The sequence below is a fragment of the Sprattus sprattus genome (assembly GCF_963457725.1).
Source record: "Sprattus sprattus genome assembly, chromosome: 21".
In the NCBI taxonomy this organism is placed as follows: Eukaryota; Metazoa; Chordata; class Actinopteri; order Clupeiformes; family Clupeidae; genus Sprattus; species Sprattus sprattus.
Genome location: NC_137919.1, coordinates 11,263,347 through 11,284,877, shown reverse-complemented (window position 1 = coordinate 11,284,877; position 21,531 = coordinate 11,263,347).

Sequence of the window (21,531 nt, the reverse complement as noted above, 5' to 3'; positions counted from 1 at the left end):
GTAAAAATAAACTTAACATAGAAACTTTTAAAAGTAGATGGTTAAAACACAAATTGAAGAAAAGCAGCAAGTTTCTTTGAAGGGTTAAGACATACTGGAGTACAAAAACACGAACTGAAAGGAAACCATTGAGAGGTTAACCTCAGACATGCAGAAGTGTAGAGAGAAATGAGACAAGGGTCAGGCCTTATAGTTAAAATACAGACGGATGAGAATGCTTCAGGCAAAAAATATTTACTAGCTATAAAAACATCTATTTTTAGAATTTACCTCTCTTTACCTGGAAAGCATACTGTAACCTAAAAACACTATAGGGAACTTGTCACAAACACAATTCTGGAAGTTGACCACAGCCCACGTCACATCACGTCGTGTTTCCTGAGGAAAGAGATGAGACCTGGGTTGGGTCTGATGCAGTTAGGTTTATTTCCTCTCAAGTAACTCAACTAGGAACCTGAGTGCATTAAAAAAGTTAATTGATAGCAGCCGTCTGTCACAGATCGAGGCCATTACAGTCATGAGCATTCTACCACTCTGTGAGTATTTCTTCTTTCCTTGTGCTTATGTTTTAGAGTGTTTGTTTCAGAGAGAGAGAGGGAGACAGAGAGAGATAAATGCATTCACAGTCAGCAGATTTTTCTTTGAGCTGTACACAAGGTGGACGACAACTTTAATCTGCTGTCGTATTCTGTGGACAGTGCTATCTGTGTGGGGTGTGTGTACATGTGTTTGTGTGTATGTGTGTGTGTGTGTGTGTGTGTGTGTGTGTGTGTGTGTGTGTGTGTGTGTGTGTGTGTGTGTGTGTGTGTGTGTGTGTGTGTGTGTGTGTGTGTGTGTGTGTCTGTGTGTGTGTGTGTGTGTGTGTGGTAATTGTATTTTAAAAACAATTCCATCTAACAGGCCTTTAGAGTAAAAAAAAACATCCCACTTAGGGATAAGAATCACAGAAATGAGGTTGGGATGTGAAGTAAATCTTAGTTGAAGACACAGAGAGAGGGGGGGGATAAATATATATATATATATATAGAGAGAGAGAGAGAGAAAGGTCTTGTGTCTCTCTGTGGGGGAATAAGGTGACCAAACATAAACAGAGAGTGACAATGAGCAAAACTCACTACATCTTGTTACATTATTTATGATGAATCAAATAAACACAGAACATACACTTAAAGTAATGAGAGATGATTAATATTCACTTCAATTTGGTAGCATCTCTGAATGTGTCAGAAATAGACATGTTGATGTGACGTAGAGAATGAGTTGAAAGACCACAAACCATAATGTGCTGTTGAAGGTCACACATGTTTATCATGACAACCTTTGAACAGGGGAGGGGTGTTCACTTCTAAAAACAAAATTGTAAGTATAACCTTAAAAGAAAAACAGATACAGAGAGACAATACAATACAACAATACAACACAAATAGAAGGTAGACTAGAATAAAAAGCAGCAAGTACCTTTGTAGGGTTAAGATATACTGGCGTACAAAAACACAAACTGAAATTAAACTATTGAGGTTGACCTCAGTGTGTGCAGAAGCGTAGAGAGAGAAGAGACAAGGGTCAGGCCTTATAGTTAAAATAGAGATGGATGAGAACGCTTCAGGCCTTATAGTTAAAATAGAGATGGATGAGAATGCTTCAGGTGGGTTTCGATCTTGAGAAAGATGTTCCACTGAACGGATAGAGATGCAGACGCAGAAAGGTTTAGTTAGGAACCTTTGCGTTTTGTGTGTGTGTGTATGTCTGTGTTTGTGCGTGTGTGTGTGCGTGTGTGTGTGTGTGTGTGTGTGTGTGTGTGTGTGTGTGTGTGTGTGTGTGTGTGTGTGTGTGTGTGTGTGTGTGTGTGTGTGTGTGTGTGTGTGTGTGTGTGTGTGTGTGGTGTGTGTGTGTGTGTTGGTACATGTAGGTGTGTATTTGTGTGGTGACATATTTCTGTGTTTGTGTGTGTATGTGTTAAATGTATTTTAAAAGCAAGAAAGATTCATTCTAACACGCCTTTAGACTGAAATCTTAGTTGAAGACTCAGAAAGAGATATATAGAGAGCGAGAGAGAGAGAGAGAGAGAGAGGAAGGTAAAGGTCTTGTATCTCTCTGTTTGTGAATAAGGTGACCAATCATAGACAGAGAGTGTCAAGGAGGAACTGAACTTCCTGTGACCATGGGAGTCATCATCCTAGAGTAAAACTCACTGAATTAGCTGACATTTTTATTAATCAAATAAATACAGATAATAAACTGATGTCAAGGGGTTGAAAAACTATGGTTTAATTGACCTTCACTTTGATTGGTGAGACCAATCCCCACATAGGAAAACATCAGCAATGAAAAGAGAAGGTGATAAAGATACACAGATAAACATGACAGACTAAGGGAGGATCTGGTGCTGTTGAACCAAGTCATTAGTTCAGACTAATATCAGTGAATGTGTAAATACATATAACTCCTTTATGCTGACAAAAATGTGATGTCATATTCACACTGATTCTGTCTTGGTTTCAGTATTGGGCTCCCTGTGTTATTCTTGTTGCACAGCAGGTAAATGCACATTTTAGTTGTTGTCTGTGACTTTTAATCTTGCATTACAAATTATTTAAGTGGAATTCTGATGATTGTGCCCTTTCCTCAGAAAGTGTCAAGGCTGTAGTTACTCAGAAGCCAAACTGGCCGCTGATTTTCAGAGGAGAACAAATCAGCCTGTTATGTGACATACAGGGACAGCCACCTGGTGGTCACTGGAGGTACAGCTGGTACAGAGACAATTATTCATTGGGAAGTGCATCTGAAAAGAATAACATTTCACTGGGCTGGGCTGATGAACGCCTCAACAATGTCCCTTATAAATGTGTGGCATTCATAGTAAACCAAGGGCCTCATCTTGAAAGTGAACCCTACGAAATGCATGTGTTAGGTGAGTCTGCAGTGTAAAAATGTATTTCATTGTCAGCTTTAAAGGTACTTTATGAAAGCCTGGCTGAATTTGTTGAATTTTACAAAAAGTGTGGATTACAATAGCGACCTGCATCTTCAATTGGATTAGAATTGTGGATTCCACCTTTAATTCCATAGACATGACATGTAGATCGAATACAGCTCTTGTTTGTGTCCATATTTGTCTCCACAGGTCAACCTAACCTTACACTAACAGTAGGGTCACAGAGTCCTGAATCTCTTAGTAACTGGACATATAAGTGGTCCAGCTTTTGGCTGTTTTCCAACATGTGGATGAATGTGACGCAATGAATAATGCCATAATGAATTTAACAAACAAGCTAGTTTTATCACTGTCAAAAATGCTCTTACGTCAAGGCTTTTAGGTGGTACGCCTGTTTGCTAGATACTGGCAAAAACGAATATGATTTTAATTTTGGGGGTCTTCTAGAATAGATGTTGTATATTTGTCATACTGTACATCCATTCAGGCTCAGTTAGAGCTCCTGTTTCTTTAACCCCCCCCCCCCCCCTTCCGATGAGCCCAGTATGCTCTGATTGGTCAGCTATAAGGATTGTGTTACGAGATTGTGTCATCTTGTGACCTCACTTTTAACAGCCATATCAAGTCAGTTTCTAAATCAGCTTTCTATCATTTAAAAAACATTTCAAAATTAAGAAATCTCATGAAAAAATCAGATCTGGAGAAGCTCATTCATGCCTTTATTTCTAGCAAGCTTGACTACTGTAACGGTCTCCTCACAGGCTTACCCAAAAAAAAACGTTAGGCAGCTCCAGCTGATCCAAAATGCAGCTGCTAGGGTCCTTATGAAAGCTAAGAGGTCAGACCACATTACACCCCTACTAAAAACTTTACACTGGCTCCCTGTCAGTCAAAGAATAGATTTTAAAGTATTGTTGCTTGTTTTTAAATCACTAACTGGAATGGGGCCCACTTATCTCGTAGACCTCCTCCAATACCACACACCCACTAGACCTCTTAGATCTCAAGACCAACTGTTTTTAACAAAACCAACTGTGAGAACCAAAAGCGGTGAAGCTGCCTTTAGTTTTTATGCTACTCAGCTGTGGAACCAGCTGCCAATGTCAATTAGAACTGCACCCTCTATTGACAGTTTTAAAAACAGTATCAAGACCCATCTATTTTCTGTTGCCTTTTCTTAGACTCATTTTCTGTTTTTCTGTTTTATATGCTCTCCCTTATGCATAACCCTTTATTCACTTTATTTATGTTTTTTATCTGATTTTATATATTTTAATTTTTTATATTTTGTCTTGTCTTCCTTTAACTATGTAAAACACTTCATTTTATTTGTGTAAAGCACTTTGGGTTGCCATTGGCATGAAATGTGCTATATAAATAAAAGTGCCTTGCCTTGCCTTGCCTTGTGGAAGAGAGTTACTTCCTCTGGCATGTACTTTGTAACTTCGCAGACTTCACAAAATGCTATTCAACACACAAATGGAAAGGGAAATATTGAAGGCTCTCTTAAAGTAATCAATGAAGCTCATTATTTTTTTTATCTCATGCATAACTCAATTTCTGTCACATCCTTTTTATACTTCTCTATCTCTAAGGAAAAAACACTGTATAAATAACCTATATTGGTTTATAAAGTATGAATGGTAATTTGATCTGTACAGAGACACCCCAGGCCACAATCACCCTCCAGTCTCCTCAGCAGCCTTTCTACAGTGGAGACAGAGTCACTCTAAGGTGTGACATCACACAGGGTCTAGGCTGGGAGTATGACTGGACAAGGAACAATGCAAGGATTCAAAGGTCTATCAATGGAATCATCACCATCTTGCTTCCAGAAGACAGTGGTGACTACCAGTGTTTTGGTATCAGAAGACAACGGTCAAGCTATGATGCTAAAATCTCAGTTTTTATTACAGGTAAGATTTACATTGAAAACCTCACATTCACGTAAACTCTGAAAAATGTGATTGTTATAATTTTACACTGATGTAGATGTGCAATTAACTGACAGATCTCTTCTCTCTCAATGTTTGTTTCCACAGCTTTACCCACAGCTACATTAACAGTAGAGCCACAGTGTCCAGTGTTCACTGGAGAGACAGTCACTCTGAAATGTGTAATAGATACTCAGCCTGGATGGACATATAAGTGGTTTAAAGGGTCAATCTTTAATCTGGTGTTTGAGTCTCAGGGAAACACCTTCACCATCACTGCAGCTGCTAAGTCTGATGAGGGTCAATACTGGTGTCAGGCAGAGAGGAGAGACAGACCCACATCATCACAAAGGAGTAATCAAGCTTATATTCAGGTGAAAGGTGAGTGCGTCCATTTGGTGAAGATAGGATATTGTAGTTATTTATTTTATGTATTTTCAGATATAGCACCCACTGTACCATGCAGATGAAACACAGCTCTTCTTTCCCTCCGTGTTTGTATTGATCAGCCCTGCCCACAGCTACACTGACTGTAGAGCCACAGAGTCCAGTGTTCACTGGAGAGACAGTCACTCTGAAGTGTGTGACAGAGTCTCTCAGTAACTGGACATATAAGTGGTACAAGGACAGGAATAACAATGTTGTGTTTGAGGGGAACAACTTCACCATCACAAGAGTGACTGCCTCTGATGAGGGTCGATACTGGTGTCAGGGGGTGAGAGGAGAGAGACCCACATCCTCACAGCTCAGTGACTCAGTGGATGTTTCAGTGAATGTCAGCCAAAATGGTTAGTACATTCATATTCCATTCAGGTGGATGGTTGTTGTCTTTGTGGATGAATGTGCGGCAGTGCAGGCCAGACACTTTTTGGATTTATTTTCCTCACTTCATCAAGGTCCAAAGATCATACGTTTCTATGCAATGTTATTCTCCACATTCCCTGAAGCTCTGCAACAGTAGTGTAGATTTCATAGGAAGTTGTGTTTGTCCCAGTATATTATGTGAAATCTAATTGTAAGACTTACCTTCTTTTTAATGCCTGGACTGATTCATTTCCAGGTTTTAAACCCATTCATCTTATAATGGGTGTGGTTGTGGGCTTGGCTGTGACTGTGGGAGTGGTTCTCGCCATCATCATTTTAACCCTTCCAGCCCCAAGCTGCCCCATGGGTCAGTTGGTGATATTTTGATTTAAAAATGTTAAAATCTCTGCGAGTTTTTGTCATACAAACATAAAACTAACTTGAACCCTTTTCTTGAGTCTGAAACTGAAATATAATCACTTTGTTAGGAGAATATAACTAATCCCTTGCACATTTCAGTCCCTGAGTGAGGTTTCAACCCGCCCATTAGCAAAAGACAACTATTCATATGATAAGGGTATGTTAATTCAGTGATGGCTATTGAGTCATGATGTGTCAAGAAAACCTGTAGGGGGTAGTGTGCCACAAAGACATTCCAGGGTATATACGTCATGGCCATTGTCTTTGACCGAGGTGTCCCAGAATGTTTACACCTCTCTCATCAATATGCATAGTGCTCCAGGTGAAGAGCAGTGACACTTTTCTAAATTACTTATAATTAGTATAGAAACCACACACACTTTCTGAATGCTAAACTCACCCTTGTGGTTCAGAGTAGAAGAAGAAAACTTCAAAAATATGCACATGCATGTGTTTTTGTACAAAGTCTGAGCAACTCTAAAACTAGATTTAATTTTAGTGACTTTAGTTTAAAACTAGATTTAATTTTAATAAAAAACTACTTTTTTACTACATTCCTTTTACTCTCATTGTAGTATTGCTGAGGTGTTCTAGAATATAATCATGAATGCCACTTTTGCCTCATGGTTTTTAGTTAGGTGAAATATACAAAAATATCAGGCATGGCAGACTACCTAACACAGTCAAAAAAAGGCCTTGGTGTTGGAAGTGTTAAAGGTTGTTCCACGTTGCTGCAGAAGACAGAGGGGTAAACTGGTGCATTTCTTATAGACATCTTTACAGCAAACTGCCTCTAATCTTATAAGTGAATCTGTAAGAACCCAGATGTGTTGTTTCAGTCATTCAGAGGGATTGTGTGTCTTTTGTGTCTGCAGGTCCTGTGTCCAACTCCTCTGGTGCAGTACAGTAAGTAAACCTGTAAATTCTATCAGCGTCCGTCATCTCTTATTTCATGTGGCTAAAAGCAATATTGTTTGCACAGGAGGAGCCTATTCTCTCTCATATACTGTAAATGTGTTTTTATGCTGTGTTTATGGCATCAAAGACTGTAGAATGGTCTAATTTGGTGACTGCTGTTGCAGTTCACCTTGGCAATACAATTAGCAACCCACCGAAGCTAAGGTTAGCTTGCCATGGCAGTAGCCTAGCTAAAGAGCTTATTTTGACATACAGTATTTGAGACACTTATGCCATGTACACACTACAGGACTTTCATAGTAGTCAGATTGCTCTACTGTTCTCACAACTTGCTCTCTTTTAATCGGGACTCTTAAAGCTGTTTTGGTTTGAACACACACACACTACATGACTGATAGTCTACACATACATGTACACACACACACTCACACACACTACATGACTGATAGTTCAGCTCAAGGAATTCCCGACAAGTCCGTCTGGTTTCCACACTACGTCTTGTTATGAAAACACAAGCAAGAAGTGACGCAGAAAATGAGACAGGATTTTTATCTTCAAAAAAGGGTGTCAGCAGGACAACTTGCTTTGGACTCTTGATATCTGGGAAGACAATCAGGGCGTACATTGTGTAGTGTGAACTCTGCATTAGTTTCTCAGCTGTGTGTTGCTCAGACCAATATATTGTTGCCCTTGACCTGAACTGGTAGAGGAAATCACAAGCATGGATTCAGGTTCCAACTTAGGGTGTAACTCACAACTTGTTGATGTGCCCCTTTAGATCTCTGTCTCCCTCTTGTGGCCTGGCTGAAACAAACACCAATGAGCACTGGGACCAGTCTGATGGGGGTGAGGAAGGTCTCTGACAATGCATCTCAGCTCATCCCATCTCTCTCCTGTACAGTCAACCTACAGCACTTTTAACCCACAGATATGTATTTATTATCATTAAACACCTCTATAGTATTAAACAGAATTCATCTCAATAACCTCTAAAAACATTGAATGACTATAATTTGTAATATTTATGTTAATGCAACCCTTCTACTTACAAATGTTGTTGTCTCTGTTATAGGAGGACTTCCTGTCTATGAAACCATTCCACTCACAGAGCTGAACAGACCAGGCATCTTATCACAGTGCCAATACTGACTGATATCTCTTTTTCAACAGTGATGGATACGGCGTATGACAAACTGTCACTAAGCAGAATGGGTAGGTATCAAACACTCCAGCTGGAAATATGTATTAAGTCAGATAGGGCAAGAAGATTTGGCAGATTTGTCATGGGTGCAACCCATTGACTCAGCTTTGTTGCTCATCCCCCAAATGCATGTTCCTTACAAATGTGGCGCCATTTAAAAGGGACATAAACAGACTTTCCAATGGTATGAGATTCATTGCCAAGAAGCATTGTTATAAGCAAAGAAATGATCTACCAAACACAAATGTCCTTACTTTTGTGCTATGTTTATATCATAATATAATATATTAAGTGAAACATAAGGAATATAACACGTTCATCTCATTATTATCATACCTCTCTATCTCTGTCCTCAAGTCTAGGAACATAATGAATATAACATGTCCATCTCATTCCTATCATACCTCTGCATCTCTGTCCTTTTGTTCAGGAATCTCCTCTCCACTGTCTGACCCCTATCAGTTAGTGGAGTGACGCAATATCAGCATTTCTGAGGAGAAACTGCTGGGAAGGGACCAACACTGTATGGGCTTGTGGACTACAGCATTTGGTCTGTTCATTGTAATGAAAGTAGATATACTGTAGTGTTTTGTGAACGGTATTAATTTATTAAGGTTTTGGTTCATTTGTTCCAGTGCCAACTCCATATGACCTGTAACACATCACTGTCATCTTGTAGCTTTGTTGCGTTTGTTGTTGATTGATGTTGTTGTTTATTTTTCCCGCTTGAATTGTTTTGCATCATTGAATAAAGCATCATCATAGAGATGATAACAAACATGTCAGTGTCTTTGTGAATGGTGATGTAGTTTGTGTTCCCAAGTTCTGCAGGTAATACCATACCTTCACCATGAGGGGGCACAAGTGAACTCTTTGTGTAGGCCGATGTTTCACAGTGACTTCCTGACCCCTTCACCTCTCTTCTGCTGCAGTCAATAACCAGCATCCTGTGCAGTCTAACGCTGACACATCTGATCATTTGTTTCACATTAAATACAAAGGAATCAGTCAGCTGAGACCAATACTATTCCTTTCTTAGAGGGAAGGGAGACATTAAGACAAGGAGGACAACTTTTAATGGGCATGCCCTAGCTGTAGAATGTTGTTCCTAGTTGTCTAATGTATTTAAAATTAGTTTTTGCCAAAGTACATTTATTTTATTTAATGTAAATATATTTACTTTGACATGTTTGGATTTATGTTTGTGAGTGCAGTTTAGCGTGCAGTACCATTGCCATTATTAGTATCAGCACTGAAGGGGCAGCTCTTTCATTAGGGGTGTGTCAGTGAGAGCTGATTTTGACAGACACTTTGGTCAGAGCTGAAAAGAGTGGTGGCAAACCTTGCCTACCCAGACATTTGTGTCACACAAACATTAAAACACAAGCCCTGAAATGCATTTTTTTGTGAATTCTTATTAACAGATCAGAAGAAAATGTGACCCCTGGGAAACTCTAACATGTGGGCTAGTCAGGCTCCATGAAAGTATTATAAAAACAGCATTATACAAACAACGTTAGAATGCATACATTGTCTTATTTATGGATATTAAAGTATTTCATAGCTAAAAACTCCAATGCATAGAAAACTCTACTTGTGTTATTTATATAAATACATATTATATCTTTCGATAAGAACACTGAAGGGGCATTGCAGCAAGCACCCCTTGAGGTATACCACATGTGTTGAAAAGAAAGATACAGGATGTGGTCGAGTGTGGGTAGATCAACAGTTAGCATGCACAGAGGATGTTTATTTATATCAGCTAAACAATGTATCAAGACGTATTGCCTTCATTTGATATTACAGTACACAAACACATGTAATGTAAGAGCCATACTCCTCTCCCTCTTTATCAACATTATCTTCATCATCTTCATCATCATCATCATCGTCATCTTTCTAATCAGATTGAGTTCACATCATCACCATAGTAAGACACTTGCATAGTATATGCAGCATTCTTGCTTCAAATGTGCTTACTTGTACAGTTGCATTGTGCTGCTGTGCCAGTTGTGATTTGTTTGAGACGGTTTAGAAGACTGAATGTTAGAGTAATGAGAGATGATGAATATTCAGTCCAACGTGGTATCATCTCTGAATGTGTCAGCAATAGACATGGTGGACATAGAGAATGAGCTGAAAGGAAACCACCGTGTGCCAGAAGTGTAGAGAGAGGTGAGTCAAGGGTCAGGCCTCATAGTTAAAATAGAGACGGATGAGAATGCTTCAGGCGGGTTTAGATCTTGAGAAAGACATTCCACTGAACGGAAGAGACGCAGAAGCAGACAGGTTTAGTTTATCTTAAGGAACTTAATTAGTTAACCAAGCACAAGAAAAAAGCCAGTTGATTGAAGCCTACTGTCACACATTCAGACCATTACAGTCATGAAGCTCATTCTAGCGCTATGTGAGTATTTCTTCTTTACTTTGGTATGGCTTTGAGTGTGTGTATGTTTCAGAGAGAGAGAGAGAGAGATAGAGAGAAAGAGAGAGAGAAATAGAAATACAGTATATCCTCGGTCAGCTGTTGTTTTTGAGCTGCACACAAGGTGATAACAACCTTCATTTAGTGTCTATTCTGTGGACAGTATTATCAGTGTGTATGCGGGGGGTGGCGGTGGGGGGGGGGGGGGGAGAGAAAGGTAAAGGTCTTGTATCTCTATGTATTTGAATAAGGTGACCAAAATTGCCAGAGAGTGTCCATCAGTGAATGTGTAAATACATCTAACTCTCTAATGCTGTCAAAAATGTGATGTCATATTCACACTGTCATGTCTTGGTTTCAGTCCTGGGCTTCCTGAGTTATTCTTGTTGCACAGCAGGTAAATGCACATTTTAGTTGTTGTCTGTGACTTTTAATCTGATATCATAAATTGGTTGTGTGGAAAGGTGTGTTTAAATATATCTGATGACTGTGCCCTTTTCTCAGAAGGTCTCAAGGCTGTTGTTATTCAGAAGCCAAACTGGCCGCTGGTTTTCAGAGGAGAAAATATCAGCCTGACATGTGACATACAGGGACAGCCACCTGGTGGTCACTGGAGGTACCGCTGGTACAGAGACAACTATACACTGGGAATTGCATCTGAAAAGAATGACATTTCACTGGGCCTGGTTGATGAAAGTTTCAACAAGGTCACTTATAAATGTATTGTATTCATAGGAAACCAAAGGGCTCATCTTGAAAGTGAACCTTACAAAATGCATGTGTTAGGTGAGTCTCCACTGTAAACGTGGTTTATGCAATTCTGGCTGATGAATGTCATTAATGTACACGGCTGCAGACGTGACTGACAGATCTCTTGTCTCTCCATGTTTGTTTCCACAGCTTTACCCACTGCTACATTAACAGTAGAGCCCCAGAGTCCTATGTTCATTGGAGAGACAGTCACTCTGAAATGTGTGATAGAGTCTCTCAGTGATTGGACATACAGGGTCTATAAGTGGCCAAGCAGTGCCCCAGTGTCTGAGGGAAACACCTTCACCATCAGAGGAGCTACGGAGTCTTATAAGGGCCAGTACTGGTGTCAGGGGGAGAGGAGAGACAGACCCACAGCATCACAAAGGAGTTATCAAGTTAATATTCATGTGAAGGGTGAGTACATCCATCTTGTGAAAGGTGGGATATTGTAGTTATTTATTTAATATAATTTCAGATTTAGCACCCACTGTACCATGCAGATGACATGCAGATGAAACACATCTCTTCTTTCCCTCCATGTTTGTATTGAGCAGCCCCACCCACAGCTACACTGACTGTAGTGCCACAGAGTCCAGTGTTCACTGGAGAGACCGTCACTCTGGAGTGTGTGATAAATGATCAGCGTGGCTGGACATATAAGTGGTTCAAAGGGTCGATCTCTAATCTGGTTTTTGAGTCTCAGGGAAACACCTTCACCATCACTGCAGCTGCTAAGTCTGATGAGGGTCAATACTGGTGTCAGGCAGAGAGGAGAGACAGACCCACATCATCAGAAAGGAGCAATGCAGTTCATATTCAGGTGAAGGGTGAGTATGTCCATCATTTCTGATTCTACATCTTTAGTTCCACATACTGTATGTGGCATGTAGATACAATGAATTCTCTTAATTCCCACCATATTCCCACAGCCCTTCCCACATCTAAACTTACAACACAGCCGAAGAGTCCTGTGCACACTGGAGAGAACGTCACTCTGATATGTGAGATTCAGCGTGGATGGACATATAAGTGGTATAAAGACAACAGCTTTGAACCAGTCGCTCAGTCTGGTACCAACACAACCACCATCAACAACGCTGCTTACTCTGATGAGGGCCATTACTGGTGCCAGGGGGAGAGGAGAGAGAGACCCACATCATCACAACCTAGTGAAAAAGTTCACCTTCACATTAAGAGTAAGTAAACAGATGATCAAGGATTGTAATGTCATTTTATTAGGTAAAGTTAGCCCAGCATGCAGGGTCCAAGCTGTAGGTAACGTTAGCCTAGCATGCAGGGACCAACCTATAGGTAACGTTAGCGCAGCATGCAGGGTCCAAGCTATAGGTAACGTTAGCGCAGCATGCAGGGTCCAAGCTATAGGTAACGTTAGCGCAGCATGCAGGGTCCAACCTATAGGTAACGTTAGCGCAGCATGCAGGGTCCAAGCTATAGGTAACGTTAGCGCAGCATGCAGGGTCCAACCTATAGGTAACGTTAGCGCAGCATGCAGGGTCCAAGCTATAGGTAACGTTAGCGCAGCATGCAGGGTCCAAGCTATAGGTCACGTTAGCAGGATTTGCGGTAGCAGCAGGTGAGGCCATCATGGAGGGATGTGTGTTGCCTGGGACATGGCTTATAATAATTCCTGGGGTGTTTGTGGTTGGTGATAGGTCTATGCCATTGCTTGAGCTAGCTATTGCTTGAGCTAGCTGTGGATATAGCTAATCCTGTTGCAGTTGTTTTAACCATGTCAAACTGATGAAGACGTTTCTGCAGCCTTGAAATATCCTATCAATTTAGGAATTTTCTTTAATAGATCTTGCTCTCGTAAATTGACCTCATGAACTTGACCATATCTATCCGATCAGATGCTTAACTGTTTTAATGTTCCCTTTGGGCCAATAGAGATCAATTCTCTGAATGAAATTGGGGGGGAAAAAATACAAATAGTCTGACCAATCCTGGGCCCTTGCACAGATGAGGCCCCATGCTGCAGTCTAGTCCAGCCTGTGCATTAACACACACCTTTGCCCACAGGTCTTCCTCAACCTACAGTGTCTGTAGAGACTCAACAGGAGCAAAGTAATATGCTTTACCTCTTTTACCATTTGAAATTTAAATAATCTCTGCATTCTCTCTCTTTCTCTCTCACTCTCTCTCTCTCTCTCTCTCACTCACACACACACACACACACACACACACACACACACACACAAACACACACAAATATATTTGGATGATTGTTTTTCTTTCCACAGCACCAGTGTCAGACTCCGGCTCCTTCATGCTGTTAGCAGTGGGAGTGGTGGTGGGAATCATTTTCTCTTTTTTAGTTTTCTGTCTGTATCGCTCAACATATCTCAGAGGTAAAACACAACAAAAACAACAAACAACAACTATGACAATCTAACCTATAGTTTTAAAGACAACTATCATAATGAGATGAAAAATCAGATGCCTGTTCGATTGCAGGTCTATGTTTAACCACTGCAGCAAAGTGAGTAACAGTCTACCTCAATTCTTTCATCTTGGCTTCATCAGTCATACATCATCACTTTGTCAGACATGACAGACAGATCTGTGTGTCCCTGTAGAGACCAGCAGCAGCAGCAGCAGATGAGGACCAATCAGAGTTCAGACCAGGACCAGAGTCAGTCTGCAGGAAGAGGGGGGTCTGAGTCAGAGTATATGCCTCTGCAGAAGAGTAAGATGGATTATTTTATATCACTGTCTATTGTGATACACTGTAAAAATGAGGCCCTGTCTTAACTTAACATCTTAAGGCAACAGTTTGTATTGTTTTTCTTAGCTGCATCAACTTGTGTATTTTCCAAGTAACTCTAATGGACTATTACTCACTGCATGGGCTACAGAAACAGAGGAATGACAACTTATAAACACATATTTGTGGTGGTGTGAAGTATCTGTATTATGTCGTTCAGTACAAGGAACTAATGTTGTCTTTTCAAATTACTTAAGCTGTATCTGTTTATTTAACTTACAATATTATGTAGCAGTCATTCTGTTAACTCCTAAACTCCTAAACAGCATCAACATTCAACACAGCAGCAGAACTATAGGCAGTGCAGTGCAGTTGTGTTGGGGCCACAGTGGATCAACTATAGGCAGTGAAGTTGTGTTGGGGCCACAGCAGTGCAGTTGTGTTGGTGCCACAGCAGTGCAGTTGTGTTGGGGCCCCACAAACAAATTGGCCCATATGTGGTGGAAAGGTCAGACTCACCACAATATGCAAACTCAATGCATTAAATTCTATATAGATACATGTGTGCATGTGTGTATCCCCTTTTACCAGACAACTCTATCTCTAAAAGAAGATATACTCCAGCCATAATCCATCAATAATTCAAGTGTATATTGATTATAATGTGTGTTTTCCTTTCTTCTCTCCCTCGTTCCCCTTGTGAGAGTGATTAGAGGAAACTGACATGGGGATGTGTGGTCACTACAGAATCTTAGTTACAGATTCATTGTGTTGATTTCTGATCCATTTCTCCCCATTATAGGAAGTACAGATGTCTATGACACAATCACACCCCTATATATGCCACTGCAGAGAGGTCAGTGTGTTCATATTCTGAAATATCAGGACAGATTATTTAACACTTTGTGTACTATTATGGATTTATTTTCATAACTCATTTATATCTGAGACAGGTGCTACAGATGTCTATGAAACAATTAAATTATCCAAGGACTCTCAAGAAGGTATAACTGTTTTGCAGTAACTGCATGATTTAAAATAAATCTCAATGGTTGTGTATGCCAAAGTGAATTGTATTGTATGAGTTTGTACTTTATAAATATAACCACTCTTTACACTCTGTACAAAGAGATGATCTGGAATGTATGAAGACAATCCTGGTAACTTCTGTCTTCTTCTCTAGATGATGAGGAAGAATATGATGATGTGGCTCCCTCCGACACTAGAGCAGAGGAACACGTGTAACTGAGGAAAAGAAAGGGGAGGTAAGAGCAGGCCACTGTAGGCCTGAACAAAATGTCCAATGAATATTTGAAAATTGTGCGATGAATGTTAGCATATCAGTATTCGTGTTTGCTGAATGAGGAATTATAAAAACAGTTTGTATATTATGTATATTATAACAGTTTTTTTGGAGTCAATTAAACTCTATTTTTCACATTTTAGATTATATGCTATAAAGTCCACGAAGCTTCATGTTCCTGTTCCCAAGGCTTCCCTAATGTCCAAGAGAGTCATGGTTGTTTTTGCTTCTACTTTTCAATTTTAATGCATGTGGGCTGTATTTTAAATAGGCCCGTTTGAAATTGTATATGTTGTGTCTAAAAAAATGGTATTTTCTCAAATAAGACCATGTGTAGTATCTGTAAAATGGCTTTACTGGTGCATTGTATCCATTTCTCTCTATGTGACAAAACCAGAATTAGCAAATACTTAATTGGTGTGTGTTTATAAAATTGGCAAACGCAACTTCTTGTAAACTGTATATATGTTTTTAAATGTATGCGATCTGAATAGATTTTCTTAAATTTGTAAAGCATTCTCTTCAGCATTTATTGTAAAAAAGGATATTGTTTTTTTAATATATATTCTAAAGCAGACATGAATAACATGACTTATGTAAGTACATATAGAAAGGACACAGTGAGGACTATGGCATCAATAACATGACTTATGTAAGTATGTGTAAAAAGGACACAGTGAGGACTATGGCCTCGACAAGTTGAGTTCAAGTCTCATAACATCCACTAGGTGCCAGACACTTAGCTTATGTGTTTCTGCAAGTATTACAATATTGCTCAACATCATCAAATCTTTTTTATTTCATAATGTTTTATCTGATGTAGACTAACTGAAAGTAATTCAGGTATTGCTGATTACTTATTACTCTTTATTCAACGTTATAATCTTAAGCAAACCTTTAATTTAAAAAAAAACATTTTACATGGTGACTTTCTCTTATATCTGTACTTTAATACATTCACATGTAAAATTAGTATATCTTTATGTATTTACATGTTCTTATTGTTCTCTGTCGTATTAAAAGAATACAATTAATTAATTCATGTTTTCTTGTATCTGACTTAGACAAGAATCCCTGTTAGTGGAAAACAATGTTGTTTATCATATTGGCTGTGACTAAAGACACCTGCAGGTCAGTTGATGCTCAGATGGAACAGAATGTGCTTGATTACAGATGAGGAACATGGTTAGAGATGGCTGCAACAGTCAGTTCTCACATCACAGATAAAACCATTTTGATATGATATGTACTGTATGTAAAAACAACTGGTATGCATGAAAAAGAACCAAACCAATATTGTGAGAACTCCCAGCCCTCCAGCTTTGCACCATCCTCTGGGAGGACCCCCAACTCTGCATCCTATGTGAAGACACCCAGCCCTCCATCCTCCGTGAAGACCCCCAGCCCTCCATCCTCTGTGAGGACCCCCAGCCCTCCATCCTCTGTGAAGTATTATTTGTTGTCCATGAAGATGTCTATGAGAACATGACTGTGTGGGACTGAAAAGAGAAGGCATAGTATATTTCTATTATCAACTTTGCCAGTTGGATTTCAAAACCTTTTAACTATATGTCAACATTGAGACAAATGATAATTGTTTAATCTAATATGATTCTGTGGTCACCTTCTGAACCATAATAATGAAGAGGCTTCTGAAACGTGATCTTAGAGCAGTTTTCCTGCTGTCATGAATAGGAAACACAGAAGCAGAAACAGTGACCTCACAGTGTCCCAGTGTTCTCATGAGGAAGGACAGACCCCACCTAACACTCTCTGACCTCTGACCTCTGAGGGGAACATAGACTCACTCTAATGCTCTCATGCTCTCAACATGTCAACTAAAACCAAGCCAACTCTCAACTATTCAAAGCCCGTCTTTAAATGGCCTGGACAGGTACACATGTAATGTAAGAGGTCAAACTCTCCATCATATCGCTCTTTATCATCATCATCATCTTCATCTTTCCAATCAGATTGAGGTCACATGGTAACACACCATAGTAAGACAGTCACTGTCATATCATATGCAGCATTCTTGCTTCAAATGTGCTTGCTTGTACAGTTGCATAGAGCCGCTGTGTCAGTTGTGTCAGTGAGCTACAGATTTATATCAGGTGAATTGTACATGTCTTGATTAATAGCAGATGTGTTGTCCGGAGTATGATGTGAAAATCTTGCTTAATATAATGAAACAAGGATCTGCATGTTTGTTGCTTTGTTGTTTTCATTAACTCCTATCATTCATGGTTTATATACTTTCTTAAACTTCTTAGACCTTTGCACTGTTTGTTTTGTATTGTGTTGTAATGAAAATGTTGTGTAAGCACATTGAGAGCCACTTTACCAAGACAAATTCCTTGTTTTTGCAAACTTACTTGGCCGATAAAACCTGATTCTGATTCTAAGACTGGAGTTTAAATTAAACTTTCCTCACCACTAGAGAGAGCTCTAAGAGATAAGCAAAATAAACATCACTGTTTCTGTAACATTACACATATCATGAGTATGTCAGAGTAAAAAAAAAAGAAGTCAGGAGGAACAATCACAATGTATTGTCAGCACTGTCACCAAATAAACTATTTTCTTATTTGAGTTGTATTTTTTTGTTTATCACATTGATTTGTTCATCAGTTTGATTTCATGTTCAAGTTGTAGGCTGCTCAGATCAACCCTGAACTCACCTGGTTGACCTCATCACATAATAGTGTTTGATGAGACCATCAGTTATCTCTCTATGCTGAAACCATGTATGTAATGAAGATATCTAGACCATTCTAAAAACAAAACTGTACAAATTACCTTACAATAGAAACGTTAAAGAATATGAAGAAAAAGTACCCTTGTAGGGTTAAGACATACTAGGGTACAAAAACACAAACTGAAATTAAACTATTGAGGTTGACCTCAGTGTGAGCAGAAGTGTAAAGAGAGATGAGAAAAGGGCCAGACCTTATAGTTAAAAAAGAGACAGATTAGAATGCTTCAGGCAGGTTTAGTTCTTCAGAAAGATGTTCCACTGAAAGGAAAGGACAGGTTTAGTTCCTCTAAAAAAAAAACGTAACTAGTGAACTGACCACAGGAAAAAAGCCAGTTGATCACAGCCTTCTGTCACAGATCGAGGCCATTACAGTCATGAAGCTCATTCTAGCACTCTGTGTATCTCTTCTTTAGGTTTCAGAGAGAGAGAGAGAAAAGAGAAATACATCCTCATCAGTAGATGTTTTTTGAGCTGCAGACAACCTGCTTCATTATTTATTTACTGTTTGCTAAATGTTACATGCTGGGAAACTTCCCCAGAAATATTCTTCTACTACAGGCTGTAGTCTGAGCATCAGAGGTTGATTTGACCGGTGTCAGGTTCATGGCCCTCAGGCTCTGCAGGAACCAGAATAAGCCTCCCTGATGTTGTTCACGTTAGAGGTTTTCCATTGCAAATCACTTGATACCTGCGAAACCGACCTAAAGTTAACTTCCATTTTTGAATAAAGAGATGAAACAACTCTTAATGAACAAAGAACAAAAGTCAATGGCGTGTTTGTAACTCCCTCTTTAAATGAAGCCAAGTCAAATCATAATTGTTTATTGGGTTTCATTTAAACAAACAAACAAACAAAAAGGAGTTTAAACAATTCAACATTCAATGCACAGGAAACTAACGGCTATGGCGGTATATACATTTGGCTTAGAAAACAAACAGCCTGCATTGAGAAAGAGCCTCTAGCATGTCTGGCTTAGTGGTGCACTGAGCCCATGAGGTTCTTTAGGGGAGGGGGCGCATTCCAAATGGCAGGGCATGCTTTGGCGGGGTCCACTCCTGAGACAGCTGCTTCCTGGGGCCACTGGAAGTGAAGATGCTAAACGTTCCTCTTCTCCTATTTGCCTGATCCTGATGGGTATAATCTAGCAAATTAGTGTTAGGGCATCTACAAAGCGTATGTTTGTGTTGTGTGTGTGTATCATACGTGCGTGTGAAAGAAAAGGTAACTGCAGGGAAAAAGCCCTGGTAAGGGTTTGCTTTTAAAAGTTTGTGCTTTCAAAGCTTTACCTGTAGATCTAAAAGTACTGTACACTAATGGTGTGTGTGTGTGTGTGTGTGTGTGTGTGTGTGTGTGTGTGTGTGTGTGTGTCTGTGTGTGTGTGTCTGTGTGTGTGTGTGTGTGTGTGTGTGTGTGTGTGTGATCCTATCCCAAAATAGCAGATAAGGCATTGTACACAAAAACCCTGTCATCATCGTCAACATCATCATCATTGCTACGGCAATAGACAATACAAGTGATGATGTCATAATGGTTAGAGTTCAGATTTCATTTCATTTTCTGACTGTTTTCTGACATTTGAGACTGTTGCCTGGGGCAAAAATATAACTTACCAACCAAATAATAAGTTAGCTACCTAAAATACACCTTACAAACTAATTTAGGCTTAGTAATAACTACTCTAAACAATATATAAAGTAAGAGGGAACATGAAATTAGGAAGCTCAATGATCACACAGCACAGTAATCTCAAATAATCAATAAACAAATTAAACAATAAACTCTTTGAGCCATCCCAATCTGGAGTTTCGCCTGAAACACAGCATTGAAACAGCCCTAGTTAAGATCACCATTGACCTCCTCCATGCAACTGATCCTGGTCTACTCTCTACCTTGACCTCAGTGCCACCTTCACATCAGCTCCTCATGTCTGACTGGCATCGGAGTCTGTGGCACTGTTCAGCAGTGGTTTTCCCACTCTTGCAGACAGGACACAGTTTGTACATATACAGAATGCCATGATGTCATGTCATGGCATGGTGAGTCATGTCACTCCCCTGCTGATTCAATGACACTGGCTCCCTGTGGCCCAACTTTAATATCATATCAATGACATTTAAAGCTCTCTATAATCATTCCCCTGCCTACCAGATAGACCTCCTTCAGACCTACACTCCCTTTCACTCCCTGTGGTCTTCATCAGCTGGTCTACCGGCACACACACAGGCACGCACACACACACACACACACACACACACACACACACACACACACACACACACACACACACACACACACACACACACACACACACATATATACACACACACACATACACACAAACACACACACACACACTCACCCACACTTACACACACACACACACACACACCCATCATCAATATCACCAGGGCCTTCTCCTATGCTGCATCCAAACTCTGGAACTCACTTCTTCCTCACATCCACACACTGGACTCCATAACCCATTACAATATTAAAATTGCTCTTAAAACTCACCTTTTTTTAACTGGCATTCTCACTAAGCTCATCAGCATGTTTTTCATATAATTCTGATTCTAATTCAAATCATGGCTGAATTAGGCTCTGTTGCCTGTTTCTAGTGTTAACCTAAAGTTAGTGTTAACCTAAAGTGTTGAGCTAAAGTTAACCTTCAATCTTTGAATAAAGAGATGAAGCAACTCTGAATAAACAATTCTGAAGTTGAAGCTCTGTTGTTAGTTGTTTTTAGTGTTAACTGTTGCATGTGGCATTATGGATCATATGCGATGTAAGGTAACCTTGAGTACCATAAAAGGGACCATTAAATCAAATGTATTATTATTATTATTATTACTTTTTACAGTATTTGAATAGAATGCTAAACCCACGACCGAAGTGAGAAGGGAAGATGATGATCTGGAAATGGAAAGGGGCCCAATGACACAGACATGTGTGTGTGTGTGTGTGTGTGTGTGTGTGTGTGTATGTGTGTGTGTGTGTGTGTGTGTGTGTTTGTGTCTGTGTTTGTTTGTTTGTGTGTTTGTGTGTGTGGGAGAGAGAGAAAGACAGTCAGTATTAGAGAAGCAGGTGTAGGCTTATAAAGACAGGATGTAGGTGACCATAGGCTGATGAAGACGGGATGTAGATGACCATAGGCTGAATAAGACAGGATGTAGATGACCATAGGCTGATGAAGACAGGATGTAGATGACCATAGGCTGAATAAGACAGGATGTAGATGACCATAGGCTGAATAAGACAGGATGTAGATGACCATAGGCTGATTAAGACAGGATGTAGGTGACCATAGGTTTATAAAGAAAGGATGTAGATGACTATAGGCCAAAAAAGACA